Raw genomic sequence first — 26,271 nt, 5'->3', positions numbered from 1 at the left:
CCTCTGACCTACCTCTGTAGCCCCTTGCCCTTGTTTTCTGTGAAGCGCAGCATCCCATTGTGTAGGACTAAACGATAATCTGCTTACTCACTCTCCCAGCCTCCCACCTCCACTGATGCGTGATTAAGAATGTACACAGGTGTTTGCAATGACAGTGCACACGCGTGCGTATTATCTCACTGCTAAATCTCTGGAAAAGGAATTTCTGCTTCTGTGACAAGTGCAGTTGTAGCTGTGATCGGTAATGCCAAAGGCATTCTCCACTGCAAGGCTCTGAGAATTCCTGGGTCCTCACACACTCACCAGAAGAACGGGGTCAAGCCCTACAATGTTTCCAGTCTCATGAGTCTGGCATGTAGGTGAACTTTCAATCTGCATTTCTACTACTGCGTAAAAATATGGACAACTGTTTTATATATTTAAGAGACCATAAAAAATTATGCTTAAAATTTTTTATATTATTTTATATGCAACTACTTTTCTATAAAGTATTTCTAACCTTTGTCCAATCTCAAGTGCCTTTCTGACATTTTATGAACTTGGTATAAATTTTGTATTTATTCTGCACATGTTTTTGGGAACCAGCATCCACTCCTACCCCTTATTATTCCCTCTCCTCTATTGTGGGGGTTGGAAGCCGAAAAGCATTCTTTATTAGCTTACCTTTTCCCTGTATGCAGTTTACAATTGTGCATGTGAGGCGATACTAAAAGCTCCGCCCACTATCCTTCAGCATGTTGAGGCAGATGAATGGACTCCACTCTGGGAAGCTGTGCAGGATTCCCTAAGTTCCCCCTCCAATAACATCCCTCAGGACCAAGGGGTGCTGGGACAGTCATTACAATTTCCTGGCGGACAGCAGCAACGCCCAATGAGATGTGTCTGCGGTCCCTGTAAGGCAATGGAAGATTGTTATTCAGAAAGCATACGGGTGCATGTAAAGTTCCACACTGTAGCGCTGGCATGACGGAATAAAGGAGCCTATTTACAATATAAAATGACAAGAAATAAACATAATTATGCAAAACCTGAATGAAGATAAAGCCCTGTCGAAGGGATAGCAAATCTTAGACAAGAGGGAAGCTATGCCTCTAGATTTTTATTTCCTTAAAATAATATTTATTTTTTTTTAATATACATGAGCATGCAGGTGCATTGTGATCCTCTGGAGATCAGAGGGCAACTTCTGCAAACCAGTGCGTGTTCTCCACCCTGTGAGCGTCTGGGGATTACACTCCCATCTTGCTGGACCCCATCTACTCTCTTTACTTTGTTTTACATATGGATTATTTATCTGATATTTTGCAAACTTTTTGGGTCTCATGGTTATTTTTATAATATAGCTACACAATGCCGTTTGCACGTCATTGGAGATGGACCTATTGTTTCTTACCATGAATAATGACAAAACAGGTTCCTTCCATGTCTGTCCCCTAACTCCCTCTTCCACAACTTTCAATGTTCGCTGACAGTGTAGTTTGCATTCTTTTTTGTACCATTTGTATATATTTTCTAGTCTTTAATGATATCCTTGATGCGGAAATTACTAGTAGAGTTTATTACTCCTTTTATCTCCTCCCAGCTTCCTACATCAAATCTCTGATAGTTAAATCAATTGCTTATTGCCAGGCATACAACCTTCTAGTTAAATCAATTGCTTATTGCCAGGCATACAACCTTCTCCACTTCTCCACTGCCTGAGGCACATCATTATCACTATTTTGCTTCTGAGGTGTGGACTAAGCTGTTTGCTCTCTTGCCTCATTCTGTAACTGCCAATTCCTGCTCTATTCACGTCATCCATCTCTTTTCATTTTCTCCTAAAGCCTTACAACTTAAAAAAAAAAACCTTTGGCTTTTATTATTTTTATTGTTTAGTATGTTTTGTTTTGTTTGGTAGAGGGTTTGAGACGGAGTCTCCTGTAGACCGGATTGGCCTCAAGCTCTCTATGTGGCTGAAGATGGCCTTGAATCATTGATCCTTCTGTTTTAGCTTCCTGAGTTCTGGGACTGCAAGCGTGCAGCAGTGTGATGTTTAGCTTTGCCTTTTCTTCCTTTGGATCATTGGCAAGTTCCTACTAGTTGCTGCTGTATTTCCTTCTGTCACTTTGCCATCTCCTTTTTAAGTTCTTCTGGGTTTTGATTTATGAATTTTGAGAATGTTACAGCTTGAATATGAAATGTACCCCACAGGGTCACATGTTGAATCCTTTTAAGTGAGGGGTCCTTCTAAGTGAGGGCACAGTGAAAGCACCAAACTAAACCACTCTATGGGTGGAAAGAAAGGTTTATTTTGGAAAATTCACAACTGCCGTGTCTATCTCTTAGTAGGCAGAGAGAAAGAATATCCAAATGGTGGCTGTCATGACTATCTCAGGTGGTAGAGACAAAAGCAGAAGGCAGGGAAAGCCTTGCCAGTCTCCAAGGGAGGGGCAGCTGCCAGGGAGGGAGTCTGCAAGCGGGAACAGCCTGGAGTTAGAGTGGATGCGGTGGAGCTTCACTGGCCAGAAAGGCCTGGGAGCCACAGTTGGGCTTTGGTGTGTGTTGCAGGTGTGTGCCAACAGAGAACTAGATGCCCCATTTATAGGAGGTGATCAGCTGTAGGGGGAGATGAGAGAAGTGACAGATAGAATCCTGCTTCACGGGTTTCTGAGGAATGCTGATCGCAGGCTTTTGTTTATCTACCAGTAATCCTGTTTCCTAGGTCACAGTCCAACTTGAGCTGAGCCCGGACTGTTATTTTGGTGCTTGGGTTCCCACTTTGGACCTAATAGTCCCCAGCTGCTGATGCTCTTTTGGGAGTTGGTAGAAACTTTAGAGGATAAGGGCTGACCTATAGGAGAATAGGTCACTGGGGGCAGGGGTGCTCCGGAAGGTAATACTTGTTCTCAGGCCCATGGTCCCTTTCTGGTGCTATCTAGCATGACGTGAATAACATCTGCTACCATCTGTCCTCACCACAGTGTTCTTTCTCAGAATCAAGATCAATGGAGCTAAGGGTGATGGACTAAACCCTCTGGAAACATGAGTCTAAATAAGCCCTTTCCCTTGAAGTTGATTTTGCCAGATATTTTTGTCAGAGGGAAGCAAAGTATTACCAATACAGTCAGGGAATTATTCGCTCGATTTTTAAATTTCATGACTAGCTTCATATCTTAGGCATTTATTGCTGTGAAGAGACACCATGACCATGGCAATTCTTATAAAGAAAACATTTAGTTGGGGACTTAAACAGTTTTAGAGTTTCAGTCAATTATCATCATGATGGGAGCATAGTGGCATGCTGGAGGAGTAGCTGAGAATCTTGCAGACAACAGGAGGTCAACTGAGAAACTGGGTAGTATTCCGAGCATAGGAAACCTCAAAGTCTACCCCCATAGTGACACATTTTCTTCACAGACAGGCCATAACTACTCCAACAAAGCCACATCTCCTAATAGTGCCACTCCCAATAATATTATGGGGGCCAATCACATCCACACCCCATATCCTTATGAATTCTCTACATTTAATAAATTAAGTTACATTTAACTTACACCTTTCCTTAGAAGGCTAATTAAAAACACAGGTAGGTGCAGGAACTAATGCTAACCTGGCAAGGCATTCTGGGTAGGATTTTGGCTTTGCTCAGAAGATGCTTAGAGTTCCCATGGCAAAATTCGTTCTCTCTAAGCTATGTAAGCAGCTTCTTCCTACAAGAGCAAAAGCTAGTAGAAAAGTCGTGCAAAGGCTCACCATAAGAAAGCAAACAGAACTTATGGCTGCTTCTGGATCATTTTTTAATGAGTTTCTTTCCTTTTTCTTTTTTTTTTTTAACCCCACACAGCTCACATTATCCCAGTCTTGGGTTTAGAGAGGGAGCATCAAACGTGATAAATTCATGTTATTACAGAGCATGAGATTGATTTTTAATCATTTGAAATCAGGAACATAATCTTTTTCCATTTGTTATGCTTTCTGTGGTAGATCTTTAACATCTGACTTTGCAAGAGGAAATGAAAGAATAAAAATCCGTTTGCAATTTACCCATTTCAGTTTTTCCTTCTGAGATGCACAGAGTAGGAAACTTGTATTTCAGTGCAACAGGAAATGAGAGAGTGGTCTTTGAACTTTCTGAGACTTTTAGGGTCACTTGCTATTCATCTGGGTACATCAAATTACCAACCAGCTAGAAGAAAATAATTGGAATGACCCGACATTGTAAAACTGCGGCTCAGCACAAGCAGGGCCATCCTGATCAATGGCAGAGACAGAAATTACCAGCACCAGAAGTGCTGCAATCGTTCTTATCAAGTCTCTAGAATTGCTATAAAATGGTTTTCTCTGTTGCCCAGAAGATGTATCTTTGGGGACCTCTACCTTTGTCGCTCTTTCAAAGGCCATACAAGTCCTTTGAATCACTGCATCAAAACCCCTGGGGACATTTTTTTTTTTTTTTTGCCTTCTTTTCGTTTTGTAAAGCCCGACATTCCGTTTTAAAGAGGCATGTGGAGCCCTAAGGGAATACACACAGCGCTTAGAAACAGTAGTTAGGAAAACCACATGAGCCCATAGAATAACATTTCTGTCAAGGTGGGAACAGGTCACCGTTATAGCACAAGGGGATGCTGATAACCACATTACGTGATATCAGAAGAACCGTAGATACTTTACATATGTAATCTACATGAGCTATTAATACTAGGTCTTCTGAATCACAAATGCTTAGTTAAAGGCTATGTAACCAATTACAGTGTTTTGGTAAATCTCAATAGTCAACTGGATAAGATGTAGAACTGCCTATGAGACAGGCCTCTAGGCATGACTGTGAAGGGTTAAGAAGGTAGGTACACATAGTATAACAAACGTTGTATTTTATTATGTTGATGGTCATCATATAAGGTTCATACTCTAAATTCCTACCTATGACCCTAAGCATATCTCCCCAAGGCTGCTCACCTCTGTGACATATCTTAGCTGAAGGTCAGGTCCAGTATCTAACAGAAATCTCTTATCCGAGGGTCAGGATCCAGGGAGACTCTTCAGCCACAGGGCAGATCATGGTGGCATCTCTCCAGATGTGCAGAGCAGAGCATTGCCCTAGGTCTCTGCTTATAGACTGTCCCATGGGCGTCATGGGGTTCTAGGAATGTGTCTGGCTATCACGAGTGAGTGATGTCCCTGAGTTCTGGTTAGTAGGTGCAGCCTTGGGTGTAGTGGGGATCCTGACTAAACTATTTTTACATGTCTAAAAGGCGTGTTTTACTATGCTCATTACAAAGACTAGCAGCATTCCCTGGGCTCAGATCCTGGCCTGTATAAAAGGGAGTGAACCGAGTACAGGTATCCATCACTTTTCTTCCTGATTACAGATGCCATGAGGCCAGCTGCTCTCACCTGCCACCTTGACCTCCCTGCCACGATGTGATGGACCGCACCCTTAACTGCTGAACCAAAACCTCTCTCCCTGAAGTTGCTTTATTACAGCAACAGAAAAAGTAACAAAGACATAATGGTTTAGGTTTTCCCTTCCTAAGTCTTATCCTGTACGGATACTGGGATTGAAAAGCATTGGCTCGGAATATTTCCCCGTCTTCTGATTTCTTGCATATTGAGAATGGAAACCCTTGTTGTGCTTGTAGGAACACAACCCAAATACAAAAACAAAACAAAACAACAACCACAAAACAATCAATTTCTGGTCCTGTAATGAGTTTTTTTTTCTTTCAGGGTCTATCTTGTCTCTGAACACATTCTTTATTAATCCATTTAATCAGATACTGTTAGAGGCAGCTGATTTTTTTTTTGTGGGTGTGTGGGAATGGGAGCAAATTGGTCCATTTGGAAGTAAAGTGGCTAACATCATCACCATGTAGGCTATAGTGCTTTAAAAATCAAAGACATTAGCTGAGCCATAGTGGCGTACACTTTTAATCTCAGCACTCAGGAGGCAGAGACAGGCAGATCTCTGTGAGTTCGAGGTCAGCCTGGTCTACAGGGCTGGTTCTAGTTCAGCTAGGGCTGTTATACAGAGAAATCCTGCCTCAAAAAAACCAATAAAAAATAAATAAAAATCAAAGACAAAATTAACTATGTAAGTTGTCTCTTGTGCCTCAGACTGGATCTGAACAGTTTTGCCTGGTTCTCCTCACAAGAGCATCTCAGAATGTTGCCCTTGGCATAACTCTGGCAATTTCTCAGTGATTACTTGAGTCACTGTTCAGATTGTCCCTCTCCATCTGCTGCTGTGACCCCACAGTAGCAAACCTAACATCTTACACTGCCTGGGGGGCTGTTTATTTGACCCTTGAAAAGCTGCCAGGACCTCTTCTCAAGCTTTCTTAACTAGCCCTTTGTAAACCTCCCCTTATAGCTGGCTGCAGATGGTCTTTCCATACTATGCAGGATACTAGAACCCACCAGAAGCATCTTCAGTTACGGTGCCTAGCACACCAGTGGGCACAATTATCAGACACAGTAGGACATATCCAGTATGAATCATCCTAGAAAAGGCATTATGGCTTTATCTAGAGAATACGATAATGAAATGCTAATTTTAAGGAATACAGGATATTCAAGGCTATCAAAAACAGTCATCTTTCACAGAACCAAGGTGTCCTTCTGACACAAAAATCACAGAGCTTGGCATAAAAAGAAAGGTCTGCTTTTGCTGAGATTTGGTTCTCTCCAAAACATCTACTAATTTACTACTGAATGAGCTAAATGTGCAGAGCTCAGGTCTAGTCAAACAGGGAGAAACATCTCCTAGCAGCTCTTACCTGTCTAGTCTGGCTAATTCTGGTTAGGAAGGACGCACCTTCCACAGCTATGCATACATGAAATGACAGAAGAAACGAGAGTCCCTTGTCCCCAAGAATGTGCAGGTTCACCGTGCTCAAGTAACGCAACCTTCAAAGACTGTAAGGTTAAGCTACTACTACATTCTCCTCACAGAAAGATGATTCTCAGCTTGCCTAGAACAGCCTGGAGTCCCCCACCATCTGTACTGCATTAACTCTGCCTCTGGCTCTCTGGCATGCCCTGCCATGACACATCAGCTATGAAACCACCAACTCTCTCTTGAAGACTGTCTGGAAATCACAATTCAATTTCCTAGTGTCCAGTATTGTGTGCCTTGTAAATTTCTAAAATGAGGAGCAGTCAGACTGGATAAGGAGCTACTGTAAAAAGTTACTGCTGTATCAGGTCATCCTGGTGTTCAATACCATCTGCTCTGGGGTATAATGTACAATACCAGGTCACTTTTTATTATATTTGTAATTACCTTCTTGTTGTGGGGAAGCTGCTTGTTCATTTCCAGGTCACCCAGACTCCTGAAATAATCACACAGAAACCATATTATTTAAATCACTGCTTGGCCAATTGGCTTTAACTTCTTATTTGCTAACTCTTACATCTTAATTTAACCTATCTCCATTAATCTGTGCATCACCACAAGGTTATGGCCTGCCAGCAAAGTTCCCCAGTGTCTGTCCCCAGTGGTGGTTCCATGGCTTCTCTCTGACTCCGCCTCCTTTCTCCCAGCATTCAGTTTTGTTTTCCCTACCTAGCTCTACTCTACCCTATCAGGCCAAGCCAGTTTTCTTTACTAATTAACCAATCATATTCACAGCATACAGAGGGGCAGTCTTTTTTCAAAAGCTTGGTGATGTGAGCATTGAACTTATCTTATTTACTTATGCAATCAAGCCAGGGATATAAAGACAGATAATAACATCCACTATGACTCATAATGTCACCATTTAGTTTATGTTATGGCTATTCTTGGTTGTCATCCTAACTGTATTGGAAATGAACTACAATTCAGAAATGGAGGGCACACTTGTGATTCAGATTTTTGAGGCAAGAAGACAACATACCTTTGATTCGAATCTTGAGGTTGGAAGATAACACGCCTTTAATTCAGCTCTTGACACTGGAAGGCACACCTTTAATCCAGGCCACACTTTCTGCTGGAAGCCTATATAAGGACAGTGGAAGAAGAAAGGGTTTGTTCATTCTTCATTTGCTGTCCTTCCCTACCTCGTCAGCACATCATTCCTTCACTGGCGTTGGAGTCTACTTCTTTGGGACTCCAGCATATATAGGAGACCAGTGGAGACTCCCAGTCTCGTGGGACTGAACAATAGCTAGATTCTTGGGCTTTCCATTCACAGCTAGCCTTTTTTGGACTGCAGCGTGTAAGTCATTCCAATACATAGTCACATAAGCATGCAAACACACACACACACACACACACACACACACACACACACACAGAGAGAGAGAGAGAGAGAGAGAGAGAGAGAGAGAGAGAGATTCATTCCTTAAGTTCCGTGACTCTAGAGAAGCTTGAGTAATATAGTATGGACGTTCAATACATATGGGATACATCACTCTTCCTGGATCTGTCTGAGGTACTTGGGATTGACATTGACTTCAGGGTTTGCCATGCCCTGCTTTATCATATTCTCGTCCCATTCTTCACTTACCAGAAGAAACTCCAGTGTTCTTCACACCAGTGTAAGCCTGACACAGAAGGGGCTCATGAGATGGATTAATAAATAAATAATCTTAGGAAGATTATTTGGTGTTCAGTGGGTAATATGAATTCGGGAACTTAAGCAGAGAAAAAAAAAGAACAAAGAACCAGGTCAGATTCTCCTGTCAGACCCAGCCCATGATGGGAGGACTGGGGGGGGGGCTGTTGTAAGTCTGTGTAGGACAGCAGGACACTTCCCACTGCCTTGTGCACGATCCTGCAGAGTCCCCAATACATACATCGTGGATATAATATGTGCACCTTTTAGTTGGTGTTACAGAAGCAGTATTTTAAAACACAGGAATCAAATGCATTTAATCCTTGTGGAAAAAAAAACACTGAGTTGGGGATATGGCTCAGTGGTTAAAGCACTTGCCACACAAATGGGAGGATCAGAATTTGAATCCCCAGAACACACGTGAATGTCAGGTGTGCCTGGTGACATGCCTATAATTCTAGCCCTGAGAAGGTGGAGACAGGGAATGCCAAGGACCGGCTCATAGCCATATCAGCAAGCTCTGGATTCAACTGAAATCCCTCGCTCCAGGAATAAGGTAAGCAGCTGAGGAAGACTGCCAACATCAGCCTTGGCCCTCCACACGCACACTTGCACACATACATGTACCTGCACACATGCATGCACCCGTTTACACACAGAGACACCACATGCAGATCCATGAGGGGAAAACGGTAAGACAGCCGAGTGAATCAGAGCACAGACCTGTGCTGGAGTTGAATCAGGCAGGTTGGGTGACTTCAGGCAAGTTCAAACTCTGCTCGATTTCCTGCAAAATGGAGATGATGTTAATGATAGTATCTGTACTAACTTTGAATAGTAGTTATGGAGAGAGGACAAATTAATATTTGTAAGAGTCCTATAAATATACATCAAATTTAAACAGTTGTCTTTGAGGGGATGAGAATAAAGATGTTTCAATGTGTGTCAGTCACCAAGGCCTCTGATTTTGTTGCAAAACAACATGCTATATTTCATGACTTCTTTGGGGTATGCAGAAGTCTACTGTCCCCATGTGAGATTTACAGGAGCATGATTTATTTGTCTGACCCTCATGTCAGGTAGAGAATCATCCTTCTGTTGTCCAGTGAGACATCTGAAAAGAAGCCTCTAGTTCATTACTCATGGGTGGTTTATTCCATCCCAGCAGTGGTGGAATGACCATTAGGGGCTGGAAGAAACTATTCTGCAATCCCCTTTTGTTTGCTGGAGCTAGAGGGGGAGACTGCTTTTCAAACAATCTAATCGTTATCTATAGGGCATGTGGCTCAGTTTGGTTATGGGTTTAAGTGTTTTCAGCTGCCTCAGGGAGGGAAAGGACAGCTCATCTCCATCCTACAAATAACTGTTTCTGGCGAGCCCAGCAATGTCCATTCAAATTCTGAAATTACCAGATACCATGCATCTTATGAACCCATTTGAGTTGTACAGTAGAAGATGCAAGTGACCAGAGGGAGGGCAGATCTTCCTTTGTCACAAGGCTGAACTTCATAAATTTCCCTCTTTTTTTCTGATAAAGTAGGTATCTTGCTGAGGATAAACCAAGAGAGAATTAAGATAACACAAGAGGAAATGAGCAGAAAATCAAAGTGATTGGAGTTTGAGGATAAAAATAGACCCTATAAACAAAGTGGTTCAGTTGGTAAGAGTCGGGGTGGAAATAGGCTACTTGTGGGATGCCGATCCACACAGCACCCAGAAAGCAGAATTCCTACTTAGTGTCCTACCCAAGCCTTCCATCCTGCTGTTATCATTAGTGCAATCCCAGCTCGGTGTTCTCCAATGATACAGGCATTTGTTTGCAACCTTCAGAGATCCATAGAACAGTTTGCAACCAAGACTTTCATTTTGAATTTGAGGACAATCTAAGTAGAGTGACACTAGACAGGTTTCCAAAGTCCATTCCTTTGTCCCCTTAACAACCATCCAGACTATTTCACCTTTGAGGATCAAGCTCCAAGTCCTCCCACACACATATGGTAGACATGGGACATACGGGACTTCAGTGGGGTACCTGTCTTCAGTCTGTGGACCTCCCAGCCTGGAGCTGTGTAACAGTGACGCTTGAATGCCTGCCCCCTTTGCTTCACCAGACTCTACTCTTCACCAGAGAAGGGCTGAAAAATCACCACAGAACGCATTAGAAACCCCTCCTGTGATGAGTTCTACACATGATTTCCAAGAGACAGTGTGCTCGAGAGGCATGAGGAAACAGAGAGAAGCCAAAAAGATGACCCAGACAGTTCAGGTGTCCGCAGCCCCCTTTCAAAGTGTCTGATGCTTGCAGGCTTGGAGGAACATAGAAGGTATCAAAAACCATGTGTGCAGCTGATGGAGGAAGGTCATTGGTTAAATAAAAAGAAACTGCTTGGCCCTCATTGGTTAGAAGATAGGTGGGAGGAGTAAACAGAACAGAACGCTGGGAGGAAGAGGAAGTGAGCTCAGAATCCACAGCTCTCCTCTCGGGAGCAGACGCCTCAGAGAGACGCCATGCTCCCAGCTCCCAGGCAGACGCACGCGATGAAGCTCCGACCCAGGATGGACACAGGCTAGAATCTTCCCGGTAAGCGCACCTAGGGGCGCTACACAGATGATTAGAAATGGGCTAAATTAATATGTGAGAATTAGCCTAGAAGTGGCTAGATAGAAATGGGCCAAGCAGTGATTAAATGAATACAGTTTGTGTGTTGTTATTTCGGGCATAAGCTAGCCAGGCAGCCGGGGTGCTGGGGATGCAGCCCCGCCGCCCTTATTACTACATGCAGCTCAGTGGGCAGTTTGAGTCTTAAACTGTTTGTTTTAGTGAGACAGGATTTCCCTGTGTAGACTTGGATATCCTGGAACTCACTGTTCTTCAGAGATGTTCCTGATTCTGCCTCCTGAGTGCTGGGATTAAGGGCTTGTGCCACTACCTCCAGGCGCAAGTTTTTGACTGGGCTAGCTGCATGGATTGTGACAAGCATCCTTCTCCTAGAATTCACAGGTCCCAGGTTTGCCCAATAGAAGCAATCCAAGGCCGTCTGGTGAGCACAGCTCAAGTTTTCCGGGAATCTCCCAACAGCAATGCCCTTCGTTGTTTAGCTGGATATCAGTCACTAGCATCTTGACACAGAGATTAAAGCAGATTGTCCTCGGTCTTAGTTACATTTCTAGTGCTGTGATAAAATGCTGTGACCAGGGCACCTTATAAAATCAAGTGTTTAATTTGGGATTTACTGTTCCAGAGTGTTAGAGCTCATGAGCATCATGGTGGGGAGCATGGCAGCAGGCAGGCAGGCAGGCATGATGCTGGAGCAGTACCCAAAAGCGCACATCTTAGGACACAACTACACACGAGGCAGAGAAAGAGATTCTGGAATGGCATGAGTCTTTTGAAACAACAAAGTCCAACCCCAATGTATGACTTCTCCAAGAAGGCCACACCTCCTAATCCTTCCCAAGCAGGAAATTCCACCAACTGGGGACCACGTGTTCAAATCTGTGAGCCTATGGAGTCAATCCAAGGTCTCCACACAGTCAGTATTTCTTGTGAGAAGATCACATATAACTCTTCTGCCTCCAATGATATGAGGCATTCTCTCAGGCAAAGAGAACTTGAAGACAGCATGCTGTCGTCTTCTCATTAACTTCTTTCTCTCTTTAAACAGAGACCTGCCAGACCCCACCACAGAACTACGCATCCCATCTGCCTTTCTTAGTTTCCAGGTGCTGAGAATGACTTGGTGTTACAAAAGGACTCATCTGCATAAGACAGTCTGGTGATTATCATGAAGGCCTTACTAGAAAACTAAGGGCCAGGGTTTTATTAAACAGAAAATACTGGAATGTACTGGAAGGAAAAAAAAACCCTACAATGTTCTCAATTGCTTTGGAAAGAAGATAAAACCAGACCCTTGCTTTTGTGTGGCATCGGGTGTGCATAGTTCATTTCTGCAACCAACACACACATCATGATCTAACCTGCCTGTTCTTTTGATGCCATATTAAATACCATGGCTTCCCATTCTGTTGTACTGTGCTTTTGAGAACAGCATAATATGAGAGTAGCATTTTATATTTTTATGTCTACTTATTAACAAACGCATACAACACCCATTATTTGGCACATGTCATGCACAAGACATAGTGTTTTCAAAATTGAACAGGATATAAAATCTATCTTCAAGAACCTCATGACTCTTGCTGGGTGGTGGTGGCACACACCTTTAATCCTAACACCTGGGAAACAGAAGCAGGTGGATCTCTGTGAGTTCAAGGATAGCCTGGTCTACAAGAGCTGGTTCCAGGACAGGCTCCAAAGCTACAGCGAAACCATGTCTTGAAAAAAAAAAAAAACGAAACAAAAAACAACAACAAAAACTGATGGGGGAGAGTCTTCTGTTTTGTGTTAATTTCATTGGTTAAATAAAGAAACTGCCTAGGCCCATTTGATAGGCCAACTCTTAGGTGGGTGGAGTAAACAGAACAGAATGCTGGGAGAAAGAAGCTGAGTCAGTGAGTCGCCATGATTCTCCTACTCTGGTAAGCCAGCTTGTGGGCTACAGCAGATTATTAGAAATGGGTTAGATCGATATGTAAGAGCTAGCCAATAAGAAACTGGAACTAATGGGCCAGGCAGTGTTTAAAAGAATGCAGTTTCCATGTAATTATTTCGGGTAAAGCTAGCCGTGTGGGCGGCCGGGTGCCAGGGACGCAGCCCACCGCTCCTATTACAACAAAAAACAACCCCCAAAACCACCTCATGGTTTAGTAATTAAAATCTGTTAGGTTTGTAGCCAGAGTGGCATCTGAGGTTTAAGCTATTTGCAACATAAAAATGTGGTAGTGTTAGCTGGGCAGTGGTGACACACGCCTTTAATCCCAGCACTTGGGAGGCAGAGGCAGGCGGATCTCTGTGAGTTTGAGGCCAGCCTGGTCTACGAGTGCTAGTTCTAGGACAGGCTCCAAAACCTACAGAGAAACCCTGTCTCAAAAAACAAAACAAAAATGTGGTGGTATTTAGAAAAACCAGGACTTGCTATCCACTCTGGAATTCTGAGACAGGGCTCTGGGAATAGAGCTCTCCCGCATGCAAGGGGGTGCTTGCCAGGCCACGAGGCAGGCTGAAGCACTGGAGGTTTTTCTCTTCCCTCTCACACCCTTTGTGTGCTTTTATGCAAGTCAGTGACCTTCCTGAAGCTTTGACTTCTTCATCCACAGCTCGGATGGCCTGCTGGCCTCATACACTCACCATGGAGCCAAGTGAGAAAAGCCCTGGAAAGGAGTCTGAAGGACATGCCAGGCATTTCCACGAAAGCAGGAATCTGGTCTCTTTTCTTTGGCTCCCTGTCATCTAAAGGAATTCCTGAATCTTGATACAATACTCATGGTATGTATTCACTGAATGAATGCCCCGGGGTAACAAGAGCAATTGCCCTTTCACTATAAACAACTCAAAACTATGGCAAATTGATTCTTTGCTATTTACCCACGAGTCTGTGTGCATGTGTGAGTGTGTGTCTTCTAGAATCACTGTGTCACAGGGGTGGAAATGATCTGCAAAAGTGTAATGTCCATCCTTGCAGGGTGACTTGAGTGCCCTTGACTCTGTCCTTGCCATGTGCTTGCATGTCTAGCGTGTTCCAGATCACAGTCACTAGCAGAATTTTCTTTTACTCATATGAAACTCATCCCTATCTAAAGTCACTGAACAATTCTCCTCAGGTCCTCAGTCTTCGAGTGTTTGAATGTAATCATTGCCTTTCCCCCTCCTTAGATTTCTTACTGTTAAATAGATTTTTTTTTAAAAAAAATTGACTATGCATGTCTGTTTCTATGCAGTAGCCTCTTGCTTGCAAACATGGACAAGACTGGCCCCACTTATTAGCAAAAGCCTGAGAAAACACTGATAAGCATAAAATAAATATAAAGGGACAGAGAAAACAATTGCTTTGTATTTTGTCTGTCATGTCCAGAGTTATATAAGACAAATGTCATTTTAGCAATACTGTGAAGGAAAAAAGCCTAGCATCTACCTAATGCTCTACCACGGATGAGTTAAATAAACCATGGTACACACTCAGTGAAATATTACCAGTGTAATTTCACATTATATGATAAAACATAAAATATAATAGAGTGAAATTACGTTAAAAAATTAATATTCCAAATTATGGCTACTGCATCTGCATTGTTTAGGCCCTATGGACATGGTCCTGTCTTACAGTTATATAAGACTAATGAGAAGCTGCCTGTCACTGGTTATCTTGTGACAGTGAGGGATAAATGGTCTATTCTCCTATAAAATGTTTGTGTTATCCTTAAAGTAAAAGATTCAGTGTCAGTATATCTACTATTTCTGAGACTTCATGCACACATTCACATGGGGGGGGGGGAGAAAAGAGAGAGAGAGAGAGAGAGAGAGAGAGAGAGAGAGAGAGAGAGAATGTGTCATCTCATTGCTATTCATCTTCACATTTGGTTTCACAGAACAAAGATTCAATTCTAGTATAGCCAAAAGTGTGAAGAGTCATCTTTCTTAGAGATAATTTGGGGAGAGTCAGAAGTGTGCTCCTTGCTTTTACCACATCACTGATGCTCCTGTCCTTGTAAGTACTGGCCCCTGATGTGGGATAATGCTCTTGTACACCGTATAGATTTGTCACTAGTACTGCTTTCATAAAACGCTGATTGGCCAGTAGCCAGGCAGAAAGTATAGGCAGGGCAACCAGACTAGGCAGAGACTCCATCATCATCCAGAAGCAAAGGAAGCAAGATGAGAATGTCCTACTGAGAAAAGGTACCAAGCCACATGGCTAAACATAGATAAGAATTTTGGGTTAATTTAAGTTGTAAGAGATAGGTAGTAAAAAGCCTGAATAATAGGGCAAACAGTTTATAATTAATATAAACCTCTGTGCATTTATTTGGATCTGAATGACTGTGGGATCAGGTGGGACAGAAACTTCTGCCTACAGGCCCCTCCTTTGCATAAAGGGGAGGGTGATAACAGTTCTCTGAATAACTATCATTTGTTTGCCAAGCATCCAGCATAGCGTGGAGCAGTGCAGAGTATAAATGTCTTCTACTCAAGTTAATTATAAAACTGCACCAAAGACGATGACTGTGCAGAGGAACCAGGCAACTTCCCTGAGGGGAGAGTACCCTAGAGCCTGGCTCCCTGCTGCTGTGGCTAGACAAGGACAATGTGGACCTTGCTGGATGGGCTCCAGATCGGCTGTGCTAAGACACCTTCAGGTGTTTGGTGGTGTCTCCTGGTTTAGCTCTGTGGTAGGCATTTGGGGACAGCAGTTGGATTGGTGCATATTTAAGATGGCAGCAGAGGCACACAGAAAAGGTCAGAAGCTGAAACTAGAAATGAAGAAGAAGCTGCGCTAACAACGGACTGGATCCTGTGATGAGATGCTCACAGCAGGGTTTGATGAGGTGCTATGGAGAGGGGAGAATAGAGATGGCCTTTGTTTCTCTAAGGGTGATAAGTCAGGACTCTTAAGTTCAAACTCATCCTGCATCACCCAGATGGCCCTCTTCACATACCTCCCCCACCCCACACACATAGTGGTTGTTTGAAAGAAAAAGACCCTCAGAGGGAGTGAAACTGTTAGGAGGTGTGGCTTTGTTGGAGGAAGTGTGTCACTGTAGGAGTGGGCTTTGAGGACTCCTATGCTGAAGCTATTCTCAATGTCAGAGACCAGTTCCTGTTGTCTGCAAGAAGTAGGACTCTCAGCCACTTCTCCAACACCGTGTCTGCCTGCACGCCACCATGCTCCCCACCATGATGATAATGGACTGAATCTCTGAAACAATAACTGAGCTCCCAAAACTATATGTTTTCCTCTATAAGAATTGTCGTAGACATGGTGTCCCTTCACAGCAATAGAAACCCTAATTAAGACAGATGTAGGTATCAGTTAGTGTTATTGTAATGGGCCTGCTCATGTTTGTGTTTGAAGGAAGGCATTGGTACTGCACATTGGATTAGAAAAACAGTTGAATGCTTTAAGGGCCATGCTAACAGGAGTATGGAAAATAGTAGTGTTGAGTGTAATTCAATGAACTGCTGTGGGGTTGGGAGGGGTTGATCAAGAGGTTACAGAGGAGAATAATTTTGGTATGTTGCCTAGAGATCATTCTTGTGATTCTTTGAAGAAAGTGGCTGCCTTTGCCCTTGTCCTAAGAGTCTGCCTGAGGCTAGAGAAAAGACTTTTGAATTCATTCTGTTGGCAGAGGAAATCTCACAACAGCCTAGTATAGACTACATTGTGTGGTTATTAGCATTAACTCTAATGAAGATTTCAAATGAAAAGGAACAAGCTGAGCAGGGTAAATTACAAAATGTAAAAATTAAGGAGAAAAGGAGCACCAGGAAGTGGAATGGAACTTAATCCTGTGTTCAAGGAGATAAACAGATTAAGACGTGGAATAAAGGAAGTGGAGACCTTGGGGCAAGTTTTCAATTTGTGGAAAGAAACTTAAAAAAAAAAAAAGGCTTAGAACTGGGTATGGGGATGGTGGGTCTCTGAGTTTGAGGCCAGCCTGGTCTACAGAACAAGTTTCAGGACAGCCAATCTGCCAATCTTAGGCAGTGAAGGACAGAAAGCTGGTGAAGATGTAATTGAATGAGGGGGTCATGCTCCAGCTCCAGCAAACAGCAGAACTTGGCAGCTTCGGCCACGTGATTCTGACTTTAGAGTTAAGGATAGAAGAAACAGGTTATGGAATTTGCCCTTGAGATTAAGAAAAGCCACTGAGGACAGGCATGTGTCGGGGGTGTCCCTACATGGAGGCCTAGAGGGGCCATTGCATGAAGCTGTGAAGTTTGGATTGCCTTGGAGACCTCAAGATGTTGGAGATCCCAGAGCCATGGGATACCTGCTGAGGAGAGCTGCTAACACGGAGGGGAACCAGCCCAAGAGAAAGAAGTGTGTTAGAGTCAACAAAGCTGAACGGAGGTGGAGATCTGAAGAGTGTTTTTACATCAGACATGGAAATGCAGTTTGGAGTTTGCCCAACTGGTTTTCAGTCTAGCTTTGGTCCAGTATCTCCTCACTATGCTCTTTGCTCTGTGTTTTGAAATGGTAATGTAATCCTGTGCCATTTATGTGTTGGACGTATGTGATCTGCTCTTTGACTTTGGTTTTACAGGTGGTTATAGATAAGAGATTGCAGGAATCTCAGAAGAGACTTTGAACTTTAGACGTTTAAGTTAGTTTGAGACTGTGCCTGACTATGGGGACTTTTGAAGTTTGACTGAATGCATTTTTGCATTATGATATGACTACAAGACAGGGAGTTGAATGTGGTGGTTTGAAAGAAAATTGTCCCCAAAGGGAGTGGCACTATTAAGAAGTGTGGCTTTGCTGGAGTAGGTGTGGCTTCATTAGAGGAAGTATGTCACTGTGTGAGTAGGTTTTGAGGTCTCCTATGCTGAAGCTACTCCTAGAGTCAGAAACCATTTCCTGTTGCCTGCAAGATGTAGGACTCTCAGCTGCTTCTCCAGCACCAGGTCTGCCTGCACGCTGTCATGCTTACGCCGATGATAATAATGGACTGAACCTCTGAAACTATAAGTGAGCTCCCCCCACAATGAAATGTTTTCTTCATAAGCGTTGCTGTGGTTATGGTGTCTCTTCACAGCAATGGAAACCCTTAGACAGAAGTCTCCTAGTCAGGGTGCTAAGTACAGGAGAGGGCAGGTGGGCTTCGAGTGCAAGCTGAAGCCTGCTGGGAACAAAGGCCTTCATTCACCTCACAGCCGTGCTCACTAGGCTTGAATACAAGTGATACACCATCCAACTAACCACCCATGTTAGCTGGAATCAACTGAAATTTCCAGTTTGGAATTGCTCTAGTGTACCTTGTCATTGGCTGTGATGCGGTTGAGAGACTAACAAACAGGAAGCAAAAAGCCAGGCCTGATGGAGGAAGGTCATTGGTTAAATAAAAAGAAACTGCTTGGCCCTCATTGGTTAGAAGATAGGTGGGAGGAGTAAACAGAACAGAACGCTGGGAGGAAGAGAAAGTGAGCTCAGATTGGACAGCTCTCCTCTCGGGAGCAGATGCCTCAGAGAGACGCCATGCCCCGCTCCCAGGCAGACGCATGCTATGAAGCTCCGACCCAGGATGGACATAGGCTAGAATCTTCCTGGTAAGACCGGTGCTACAGTTTATTAGAAATGGGTTGATCGGGATATCAGAATTAGCCAGTAAGGGCTAGATAGAAATGGGCCAAGCAGTGATTCAATGAATACAGTTTGAGTGTTGTTATTTCGGGCATAAGCTAGCCAGGCAGCAGGGGTGCTGGGGACGCAGCCCCGCCGCCCTTATTACTACACAGGCCAAGACAGCCTGGTTGCCATTTGCTGTCAGAAAGTAGAGGAGCCCAGAGTCAATCAACTGAAGCTTCCCCATGACTGTGTGATAGTAAACACTCAAACACCATCAGAGAAACTCACTCACCCTCCCCTCCAGAAAACTCTTCCCTCCACCCACTGTCCCGTGTGTGTGTGTGTGTGTGTGTGTGTGTGTGTGTGCGCACGCAAACGTGTGTGTATATTAAATGTATTCCATTTGCCAAAGCTCCATCTTCCAGACTGAATGTCAAGCATGGATGGAAAGATGTTAGCTGTTTTACTGGCTGGTACCGCACTCTGTGCTTGGCTGTCTGTAAGGTTCTAGTGGAGGTACAGTGGCACTAGACGCTAAAGGGACAGCTTGAGGAACTACTCCAGAGTGGACAGGGAGAGCTGGGATGTACAGGGCCTGTGTGGGAGCTCCGGCTGGGTTATGCCTGGTATGTGATCCATAGCATGAAGAGCAGCAGCTTGCCAGTGAAAGCAAAGAGCACAGACTTGGGAACGACGGTGCTGATTTGAAAAGAGCCACAGAGCCACAGAAAACTAAGACAAAGCAAATTAAACCAAATTTAGGACAAAAAATAAGAAAAATATAATAATCAGTAACTTTCAAATTAGCTAGGGAAAACTGGGAGCTATGGCAGGTAGAGGGTAGAAGAGGGTCCTGATTGGCAGGAGGGCACTGAGCCCGGGCTTCTCATAGTCTAGCTCGGCCTTCTGGGATGTTCACCCTCTTGTGTAACAGCATTTCACTTCTATGTCAATAAATAAAGCTTGCCTGAGGATCAGAAAAGTAAAACAGCTACCCTGGCCAGCCTTCTTGACTAGGTAGTAATAACACACACCTTTAATCCCAGTAGCCACACTAGTTTGCCACAGAAACCAGGCGGTAGTGGTGCACACATTTAATTCCAGCCCAAGAGAGGATGATAAAACTGGAGGAGACAGCTCTCAGGCTCAGTCTCATTCTGAGATTCCCGGAGGGAGGACTGCCATTTCAAACTAAGGCAGAGGTTAAGAGCCAGTGGCTGGCTGCTTTACTTTTCTGACCTTTAGGTTGAACCCCAATTTCTGTCTCTGAGTTTTTATTGATCGGGCTTCACTCTTCCTTGGCTCCTGAAGCCCCAGTGATGGAAGAGGATACCGTCCTTGAGGAATGGTACATTGTTCCCTTAGGGGACTTTTGCTGGCAGCATATTAGAGGTGTGCTTCTGCCTTTGGTTTAGCTAGGTGATAGATTATCCTATTTTGAAAAGAAAACAACCAAGTTAGAGCAGCAGATATATCATTCTATGCATTCTAAGATCTGAGCCCCACTGCAGTTTGTCTTGCCCGCTGGTTCTTGCCTTCCTGTTGAACACATTGGGATGCAGCCAGGATCCTCAGGCCAGACACATTAAATATTTGTGGTGGATCCTCAGAGACAGTTCTGGTTTTACTGCTTCCTTTTGGGCTGGCTGACATAGGTCCTAATCAACTGGAAAATAAACCGTGCCACCTCAAGTCTCCAGCCAACAATGAGCCTCTGCTCCTGGCATCCTGAGAGCTGCCAGCTGTCCCTTGCCAGCAGGCCAGGGACATTTCATCCCATTTTCTGTCTTTCCTTATCTTCTCTCCAGCTCCTCAGTGCTGCCTTTGGGTGGTCTCCAGGTTCATTTGTCTCCAAATCTTGCTTGTTTACTTAGATGACTAGATGCATCCATGATGTGTTTCCTTGCTGGTTTTATTCTTATTCTTTTCATGAAAAACTTCTTAATAGATGGTATCATTTTAAGCAAGCAGAAAGGAACAAACTGTATGCTTTTTTCCATATCTGCCTCGTCTCTTTGAAAAATTCCTTATCTTCAGAAGGACAATATATAATACCCACCATTAAATGAATTAGTAAGTGGATGCCCAGTCCTTCCTACAGCATTCTCTTGATTTATCTTCTTATTATTTTGCCCAGTGACTTATTCTATCCTTTGCTTTCTCCCTTGACTCTGGCTTTGAGTTCTTTCTTCCTTTACTCTATGTTTAGAAATGTTTGTCTCTAATCCAGAGGTTCTCAACCTGTGGGGCACAATCATAAGAAAATACGTTTCCAATGGACTTAGGGACTGGGACACTGTTCAATAAAAAATTACAGGTATGAAGCAGCAACGATAAGAATTTTATGGTTGAGGGTCACTACAACATGAAGAACTGTATGAAAGGGTTTCAGCATTAGGAAGATTGAGAGTCTACCTGAAATGAAAAAGAAAATTAAGAAAAGAGCAGTGCAGCCTGGCACTGTGTACCCCATTCATTTCTCATGTTGTGGGACATACCTACTGCGTATTTCCCATCAGGTTCAGAAAGAGCAGCTGTCGAATTAGTGAACCAGCAAACACAAAGGGCTCTAGCTATGGCTGTATACCAAGGCTAGGCCAATGGTGTCTTTGTTGGAAGACCTGTCACTGGTCCCTCAAGTAAGATGACTTGGCCTTAGTGGCTGGCCCTCCTTGTCCCATGGCTTTCCTTAGGCCTATGGTTCCTTCCTCTTCTTTCTTCTCAGTTTCCTTGTAAGGGCACCCGCGGCAGTCTGGTCCCAGTTTCCCTCTCATGACAACCCTGCTAAGGGTCACAGGCTCTGGTCATCACACATCCTTGGCTTTGGACATTATCACACATCTCCCTATGTTCTACACCCTTGAGATTAAAGCTATTTGGCTGTCATCTTAACTTTCATAAAGACATTATCTTTGAGTTTTGAGTTGGAGCTCTGCCCATTGGTCTACTGGATCTGACCTTAGTAACATACCACATTCTGGGTAACTTTAAGAACAGAAATGTGTCTCCTCCCAGAGACCGGAAGTTCCCTCGGGGCCACAGACATGTTTCAGATCTTTCTTTTTGACTTGCAGATGGCCACTCTCTTCCTGTCATCTGGTCACCCTTCTGTGCTCATTTGTACCCACTGTTTCTCTGTGTATTAATTTGCTCTTCCCATGAGAACACTGATCATATAGATGAAGACTTACCTAACATGACCTCATTTAACTTAACAGTCTCTTTAAACATCCCATACTCTGAAGTACTGGGGACCGGGACATATGACTCTGGGGATACACATCTTAGTGCTTAGTGAAGTCAGATGAAGGCTCAGTGTCTCAGCAAACTGTGGTCCTACTTCCTGCTCCCTTTCATGTCCTCCAGGGACATGTTCTTGGCTATCAGCTCCATAATTCTAAGCCTGTCAGCCAGCTAACATCACCCTTCACCCCACTTAGGAGGTACTGGTCAGGTGCTGGAGGGACCGATCATTCTTGTCCAAGGTTGGCAGTACCACTTCATCTGGCAGGGCTCAGCCTGCACCCTTCTAAACTCTAGGTATGTGAGGATAAAAATAAAATAAATAAAAAAGAAAGGCCATGATTGCTCCGAGGTGTGCTAGAAAAGAAAGTTCATTGTAAGTGACGGAGAAAATAGTCAGAGGCAGGGACATCTGGGAGAGTCCAGAGTGGATATGACCAGACTGAGCTGGGCCATGCGGGGATAGGAGGGAGGGAAAGAGAGAGAGGAGGAAGGGAAGAGGGGAAACGGGTGCAGCCGCCAGGAGGTCAAAGGTCCAAAAGAGGGCAGGTAACCAAAATGTCTAGGTTATATAGGGAAGAACCTCTGGGGAAAGGGTGGCCCAGCCCTGGGGCTGCAAAGGTCAGGGTAGAGGGTGGGGTATGCCAACCATACCCTGTGATAGGAGGGACTGAGGAATATATTAAATAATCACCTCAGCCACTTGTCCTAGGTTTGAAACTGAACAGTGTCCTGTCTATTCTGACTGATGGTGCAATTCTTAGATCCACAGACAAGGCTTCCAGAAAAGAAGCTGATGTCTTCTTTTGAAAATTTGACTAAAGTCTTTTAACATCTTCTCTGGCATGCACAGAGTTTGGCTTGAATAAAAAATGTCCCCCATAGGCCCATAGGGAAGTGACACTTTTAGAAGGCATGGCCTGGTTGGAGTAGGTGTGACTTTGTGTCACTGGGGGCGGGTTTTGAGGTCTCAGATGTTCAAGCCAGGCTTGGTGTGGCAATCCTCTTCCTGCTGCCTGCTGATCCAGATGTAGAGCTCTCAACTACGTATCCAGGATCATATCAGCCTGCCTGCCGCCATGCTTTCTGCCATGATGACAATGGACTAGACCAGTGAATTGTAAGCCAGTCCCAGTGAAACGTTTTTCTTTGTAAGAATTGCTGTGGTCACGTGTCTGCTCACGGCACTAGAACACTGACTATGATAGGCAGATATAACAACTTTTCATACATATTCAAGGACAACGTAGTCCCCGAAAGAACTGTATAGACCTCTGTGATCTGGCCCCACTGGCCTTGCTGGGCGCATCTGCTGTTTATCTCAAGAACTTCACACCCGCCCCCCACCCTCCACCCCATCTCCCACCCTACCCCATCCCCAGCAATCAAAGCCAGCCTCCCACCTCATCTCACTCATCCGCTCATCCCGGCTGCTCCTTCTCTGGCTCCTGTGCAGTTTCCTTCCGTGTTCTCCACCAGACTTCTATGGTGCTGTCTTCTCTACTGCCAGGTCCCCTCTTCAAGCCCCAGGTGGGAAACAAAGCATTCCTTTAGGCTGGCTCTCCACAAGGCTCTTTGGTGAAGTTCGCAGTCCTGGGTTTCGACTACTTCCGTGCTCATTTTTCTCTTTTATTAGATTTTTGAGGGTAAGATTTATGTGATAATCATTGCGATTTTCCTAGCAGCTGTTACAGAGCGGAGGCAAACAGTTGTAAGTATCTGTAGACAGAAGAAACAAATGAACGATTGAAGGAGAGGAAGTATGAGTTCCTGATGAAAATAATTTCTGCATTTTGAGCGTGAATCCCGGCTGTGCCACTGACTATAATCATGACCGTAGGAAAATGACCCTTAAGTCTTAATTTTCCAATCTCAGAATGAAAAATCAGAATTTTCCTCAAGAGGTGTCAATATTGACTGATGGACAGCATCTATAGATACATGCAGCTGTGCCTTGTCACTAGTTATCTTTGGACTGACATGACAAAATTAAAAGACAGTGAGTCTGCATTCTTTTATTACCTGTTATAAATATATACCCCCCTGTGTTGAAGAGATGGCTCAGTGGTTAACAACACTGACTGCTCTGCCAGAGGACCCAGGTTCAATTCCCAGCACCCACATGGCAGCTCACAACTGTCTGTAACTCTAGTCCCAGGGGATCCAATGCTCTCATACAGACATACATGCAGGCAAAACACCAATGCAAATGAAATAAAGATAAATATTTTAAAAAGTGAACCCCTTAAATGCCCACTGGATGCAAAAACATGATCTTGCAAAGAAACTGAAACAGGTCGGAGAGGAGGGGAGGGTAAACCTGCTGAACTCTAAAGTAGAAAGGGAAAAGAGAGGTTTCAGATTTCAGGTTAAGAGTTCATTGGTAGCGCTGGCAAGAAGGCTCTGGATAAAGTTCTTGTGCCCGCTTGAGGATCTGAATTCAGATCCAGCAGCGTGTCTGTAATTCTGCTCCTACAGCAAGACGGGACACAGTGCAGGCCCCTAGACAGTGAGCAATGAGGGATCCTGCCTTAAACAAGGTAGAAGGTAAGGACAGATGCCTGGGGTTGTCCCCTCACTTCCACACAGTCGATGTGCCCTGCATGAAACTGCAGTCACACAGGGACAAGCACACACCGGTGTTTCTCTTCCTGCATAGACGAGTTCGTAGCAAGGCAATGGAGGTTCTCTAGGAGAAGTGGTTCTTGAGATGGACCGAGAGGGACGGTAGAAATGTTGGTGACTCTGGGGGAAAGAAGGGGTTGGGTGCCACCAGGGACAGGTACCTAAGAGGGACATGGGAGCTTCATTAGCCCCCTGATGTCTGCAGCCTAGAGTTTTAGCTTCTGAGAGTAATGGTTAGCCTCCTGCAAACAAGAACAGTGTTCCTAGACTGTCAACCCTGTGAACCCCTGGCCCTCTAACTAGGTAAAAGAGCCCCTGGGGTCCACAGCTAAGGTGGACATTGGCCCGTTGTACTCAGCAGTGGCAGTTCTGCTGCTGCTCTTTGCAGTGTCACCAAGCCCTGACAGTGGTAGAGGTGCCATGACACGGGTGATGGGTCACATTCTCACAAACAGAACCCTACAAAGGGAATGAGTCAGCTCACAGTCTTGCGAACCACCGACAATTCTCACTGCAGATTGTTAAAATCTATCACGTAGAATCAAGCTGCTTGCCAATGAGCCAGGGAAACCACACAGAGATGCTATAAAAAATGGTTTTCAAAATATTTCATTTTACATGTGATAATGAAACTACTTTTTTTTTAAAAAAAAATTCACGAATCAGATATCATTTCCAGGAATCCTTTTCTGGCACCATCATATTGACTTAGACCATTGCCAGCCTGCCAGCTGTGACGGTGCATGCCTTCGTATGTAGCTCTCTCTCCCTCCTTCTTTCCCCCTCTCTCTCTCTTCCTCCCCCCTTCCCTCCCTCATGGGTTTATCTGTGTAGCCCTCGCTGTCCTGGAGCTTGCTCTGTAGACCAGGCTGGTTTTGAACTCAGGGATCCACCTGCCTCTGTCGCAGGAGTGCTGAGATTAAACGCATGCAGCACCACCGTCCAGCTTAAACTTTCTTATTTGTAAAATCGGCATGGCCATGCAACCTTTCTAGTGTGGCATTTGGGATAAGTATATGCTAAGGGACATCTTAGTGCCTGGCTCACAGCCAGGGTCATCTTTCCCCAGATAAAAGCCTGGTTGTTCTCTCACCTCCTTGTTACCCAATAACGCCAGCTCTGACCCCATCCCCCACACAAAGCCCACTGTCCTATTTTCTGCTTTGTATTTCTGTCCACAACACTTCATTCACATCCCCTGAGTTGTGTTTACTGGTAATCTTTATTGTCTGACTCCACTAGCTCTACAAAGTTGGTGTTTGGCACCCGATACAGACTGGATGAACAAATACAAATGTGCGCAGAATAGTCATGGTTGCTAACTTGAGCCTGCTCCCAGTCCACTGGTAACTCTTCAGGATCTGTCTGGAGGGTGTTTGGTGCCCCTTGCATCGCATCTATCTGCACCGTTAGGTTGGAAGAGGCACTCAAAATCCGAGATAGTAATTTAGGCAGTGCCTTATGGAGGGGTCAAGCATCTCTGAACTTGAACCCGAGGTTGAAAATGGCTGGCAAGCCTGCTCATGCAACCCCACTTCAGCTCAGGTACCCAAAGTTAGTCTAAGAGACCCACCACAGAGCCCGAGAGGTCAAAGTATCCCTGGGCATCTTTCCTTTGCTCAATGCAGGTGTATAGCCACACTCACGTAGTCCTCTGGCGCCCCAGGACTGGGGAGGCTTCTGGGAGCTCAACCCCAGCC

At 44.4% G+C, this 26,271-nt stretch overlaps 1 long non-coding RNA gene across 1 annotated transcript; it reads right to left on the bottom strand.

The window, feature by feature from the left end:
• Positions 1–774: 774 nt before the first annotated feature.
• Positions 775–7,962, bottom strand: LOC121466009. The gene is made up of 3 exons (XR_005976706.1): positions 7,860–7,962; positions 7,265–7,313; positions 775–891 (listed from the first exon to the last, which is right to left on the bottom strand). It is a non-coding gene; the product is annotated as an uncharacterized LOC121466009 (long non-coding RNA).
• Between the last annotated feature and the right edge of the window lie 18,309 nt (positions 7,963–26,271).

This window comes from Microtus oregoni, unplaced genomic scaffold, assembly GCF_018167655.1.
Source record: "Microtus oregoni isolate MIOR12 unplaced genomic scaffold, Mior012 000032F_ref0000030, whole genome shotgun sequence".
NCBI lineage: Eukaryota > Metazoa > Chordata > Mammalia > Rodentia > Cricetidae > Microtus > Microtus oregoni.
The sequence above is the reverse complement of the archived record's forward strand: the minus strand, read 5'-3'. Positions and strand labels throughout refer to the sequence as shown.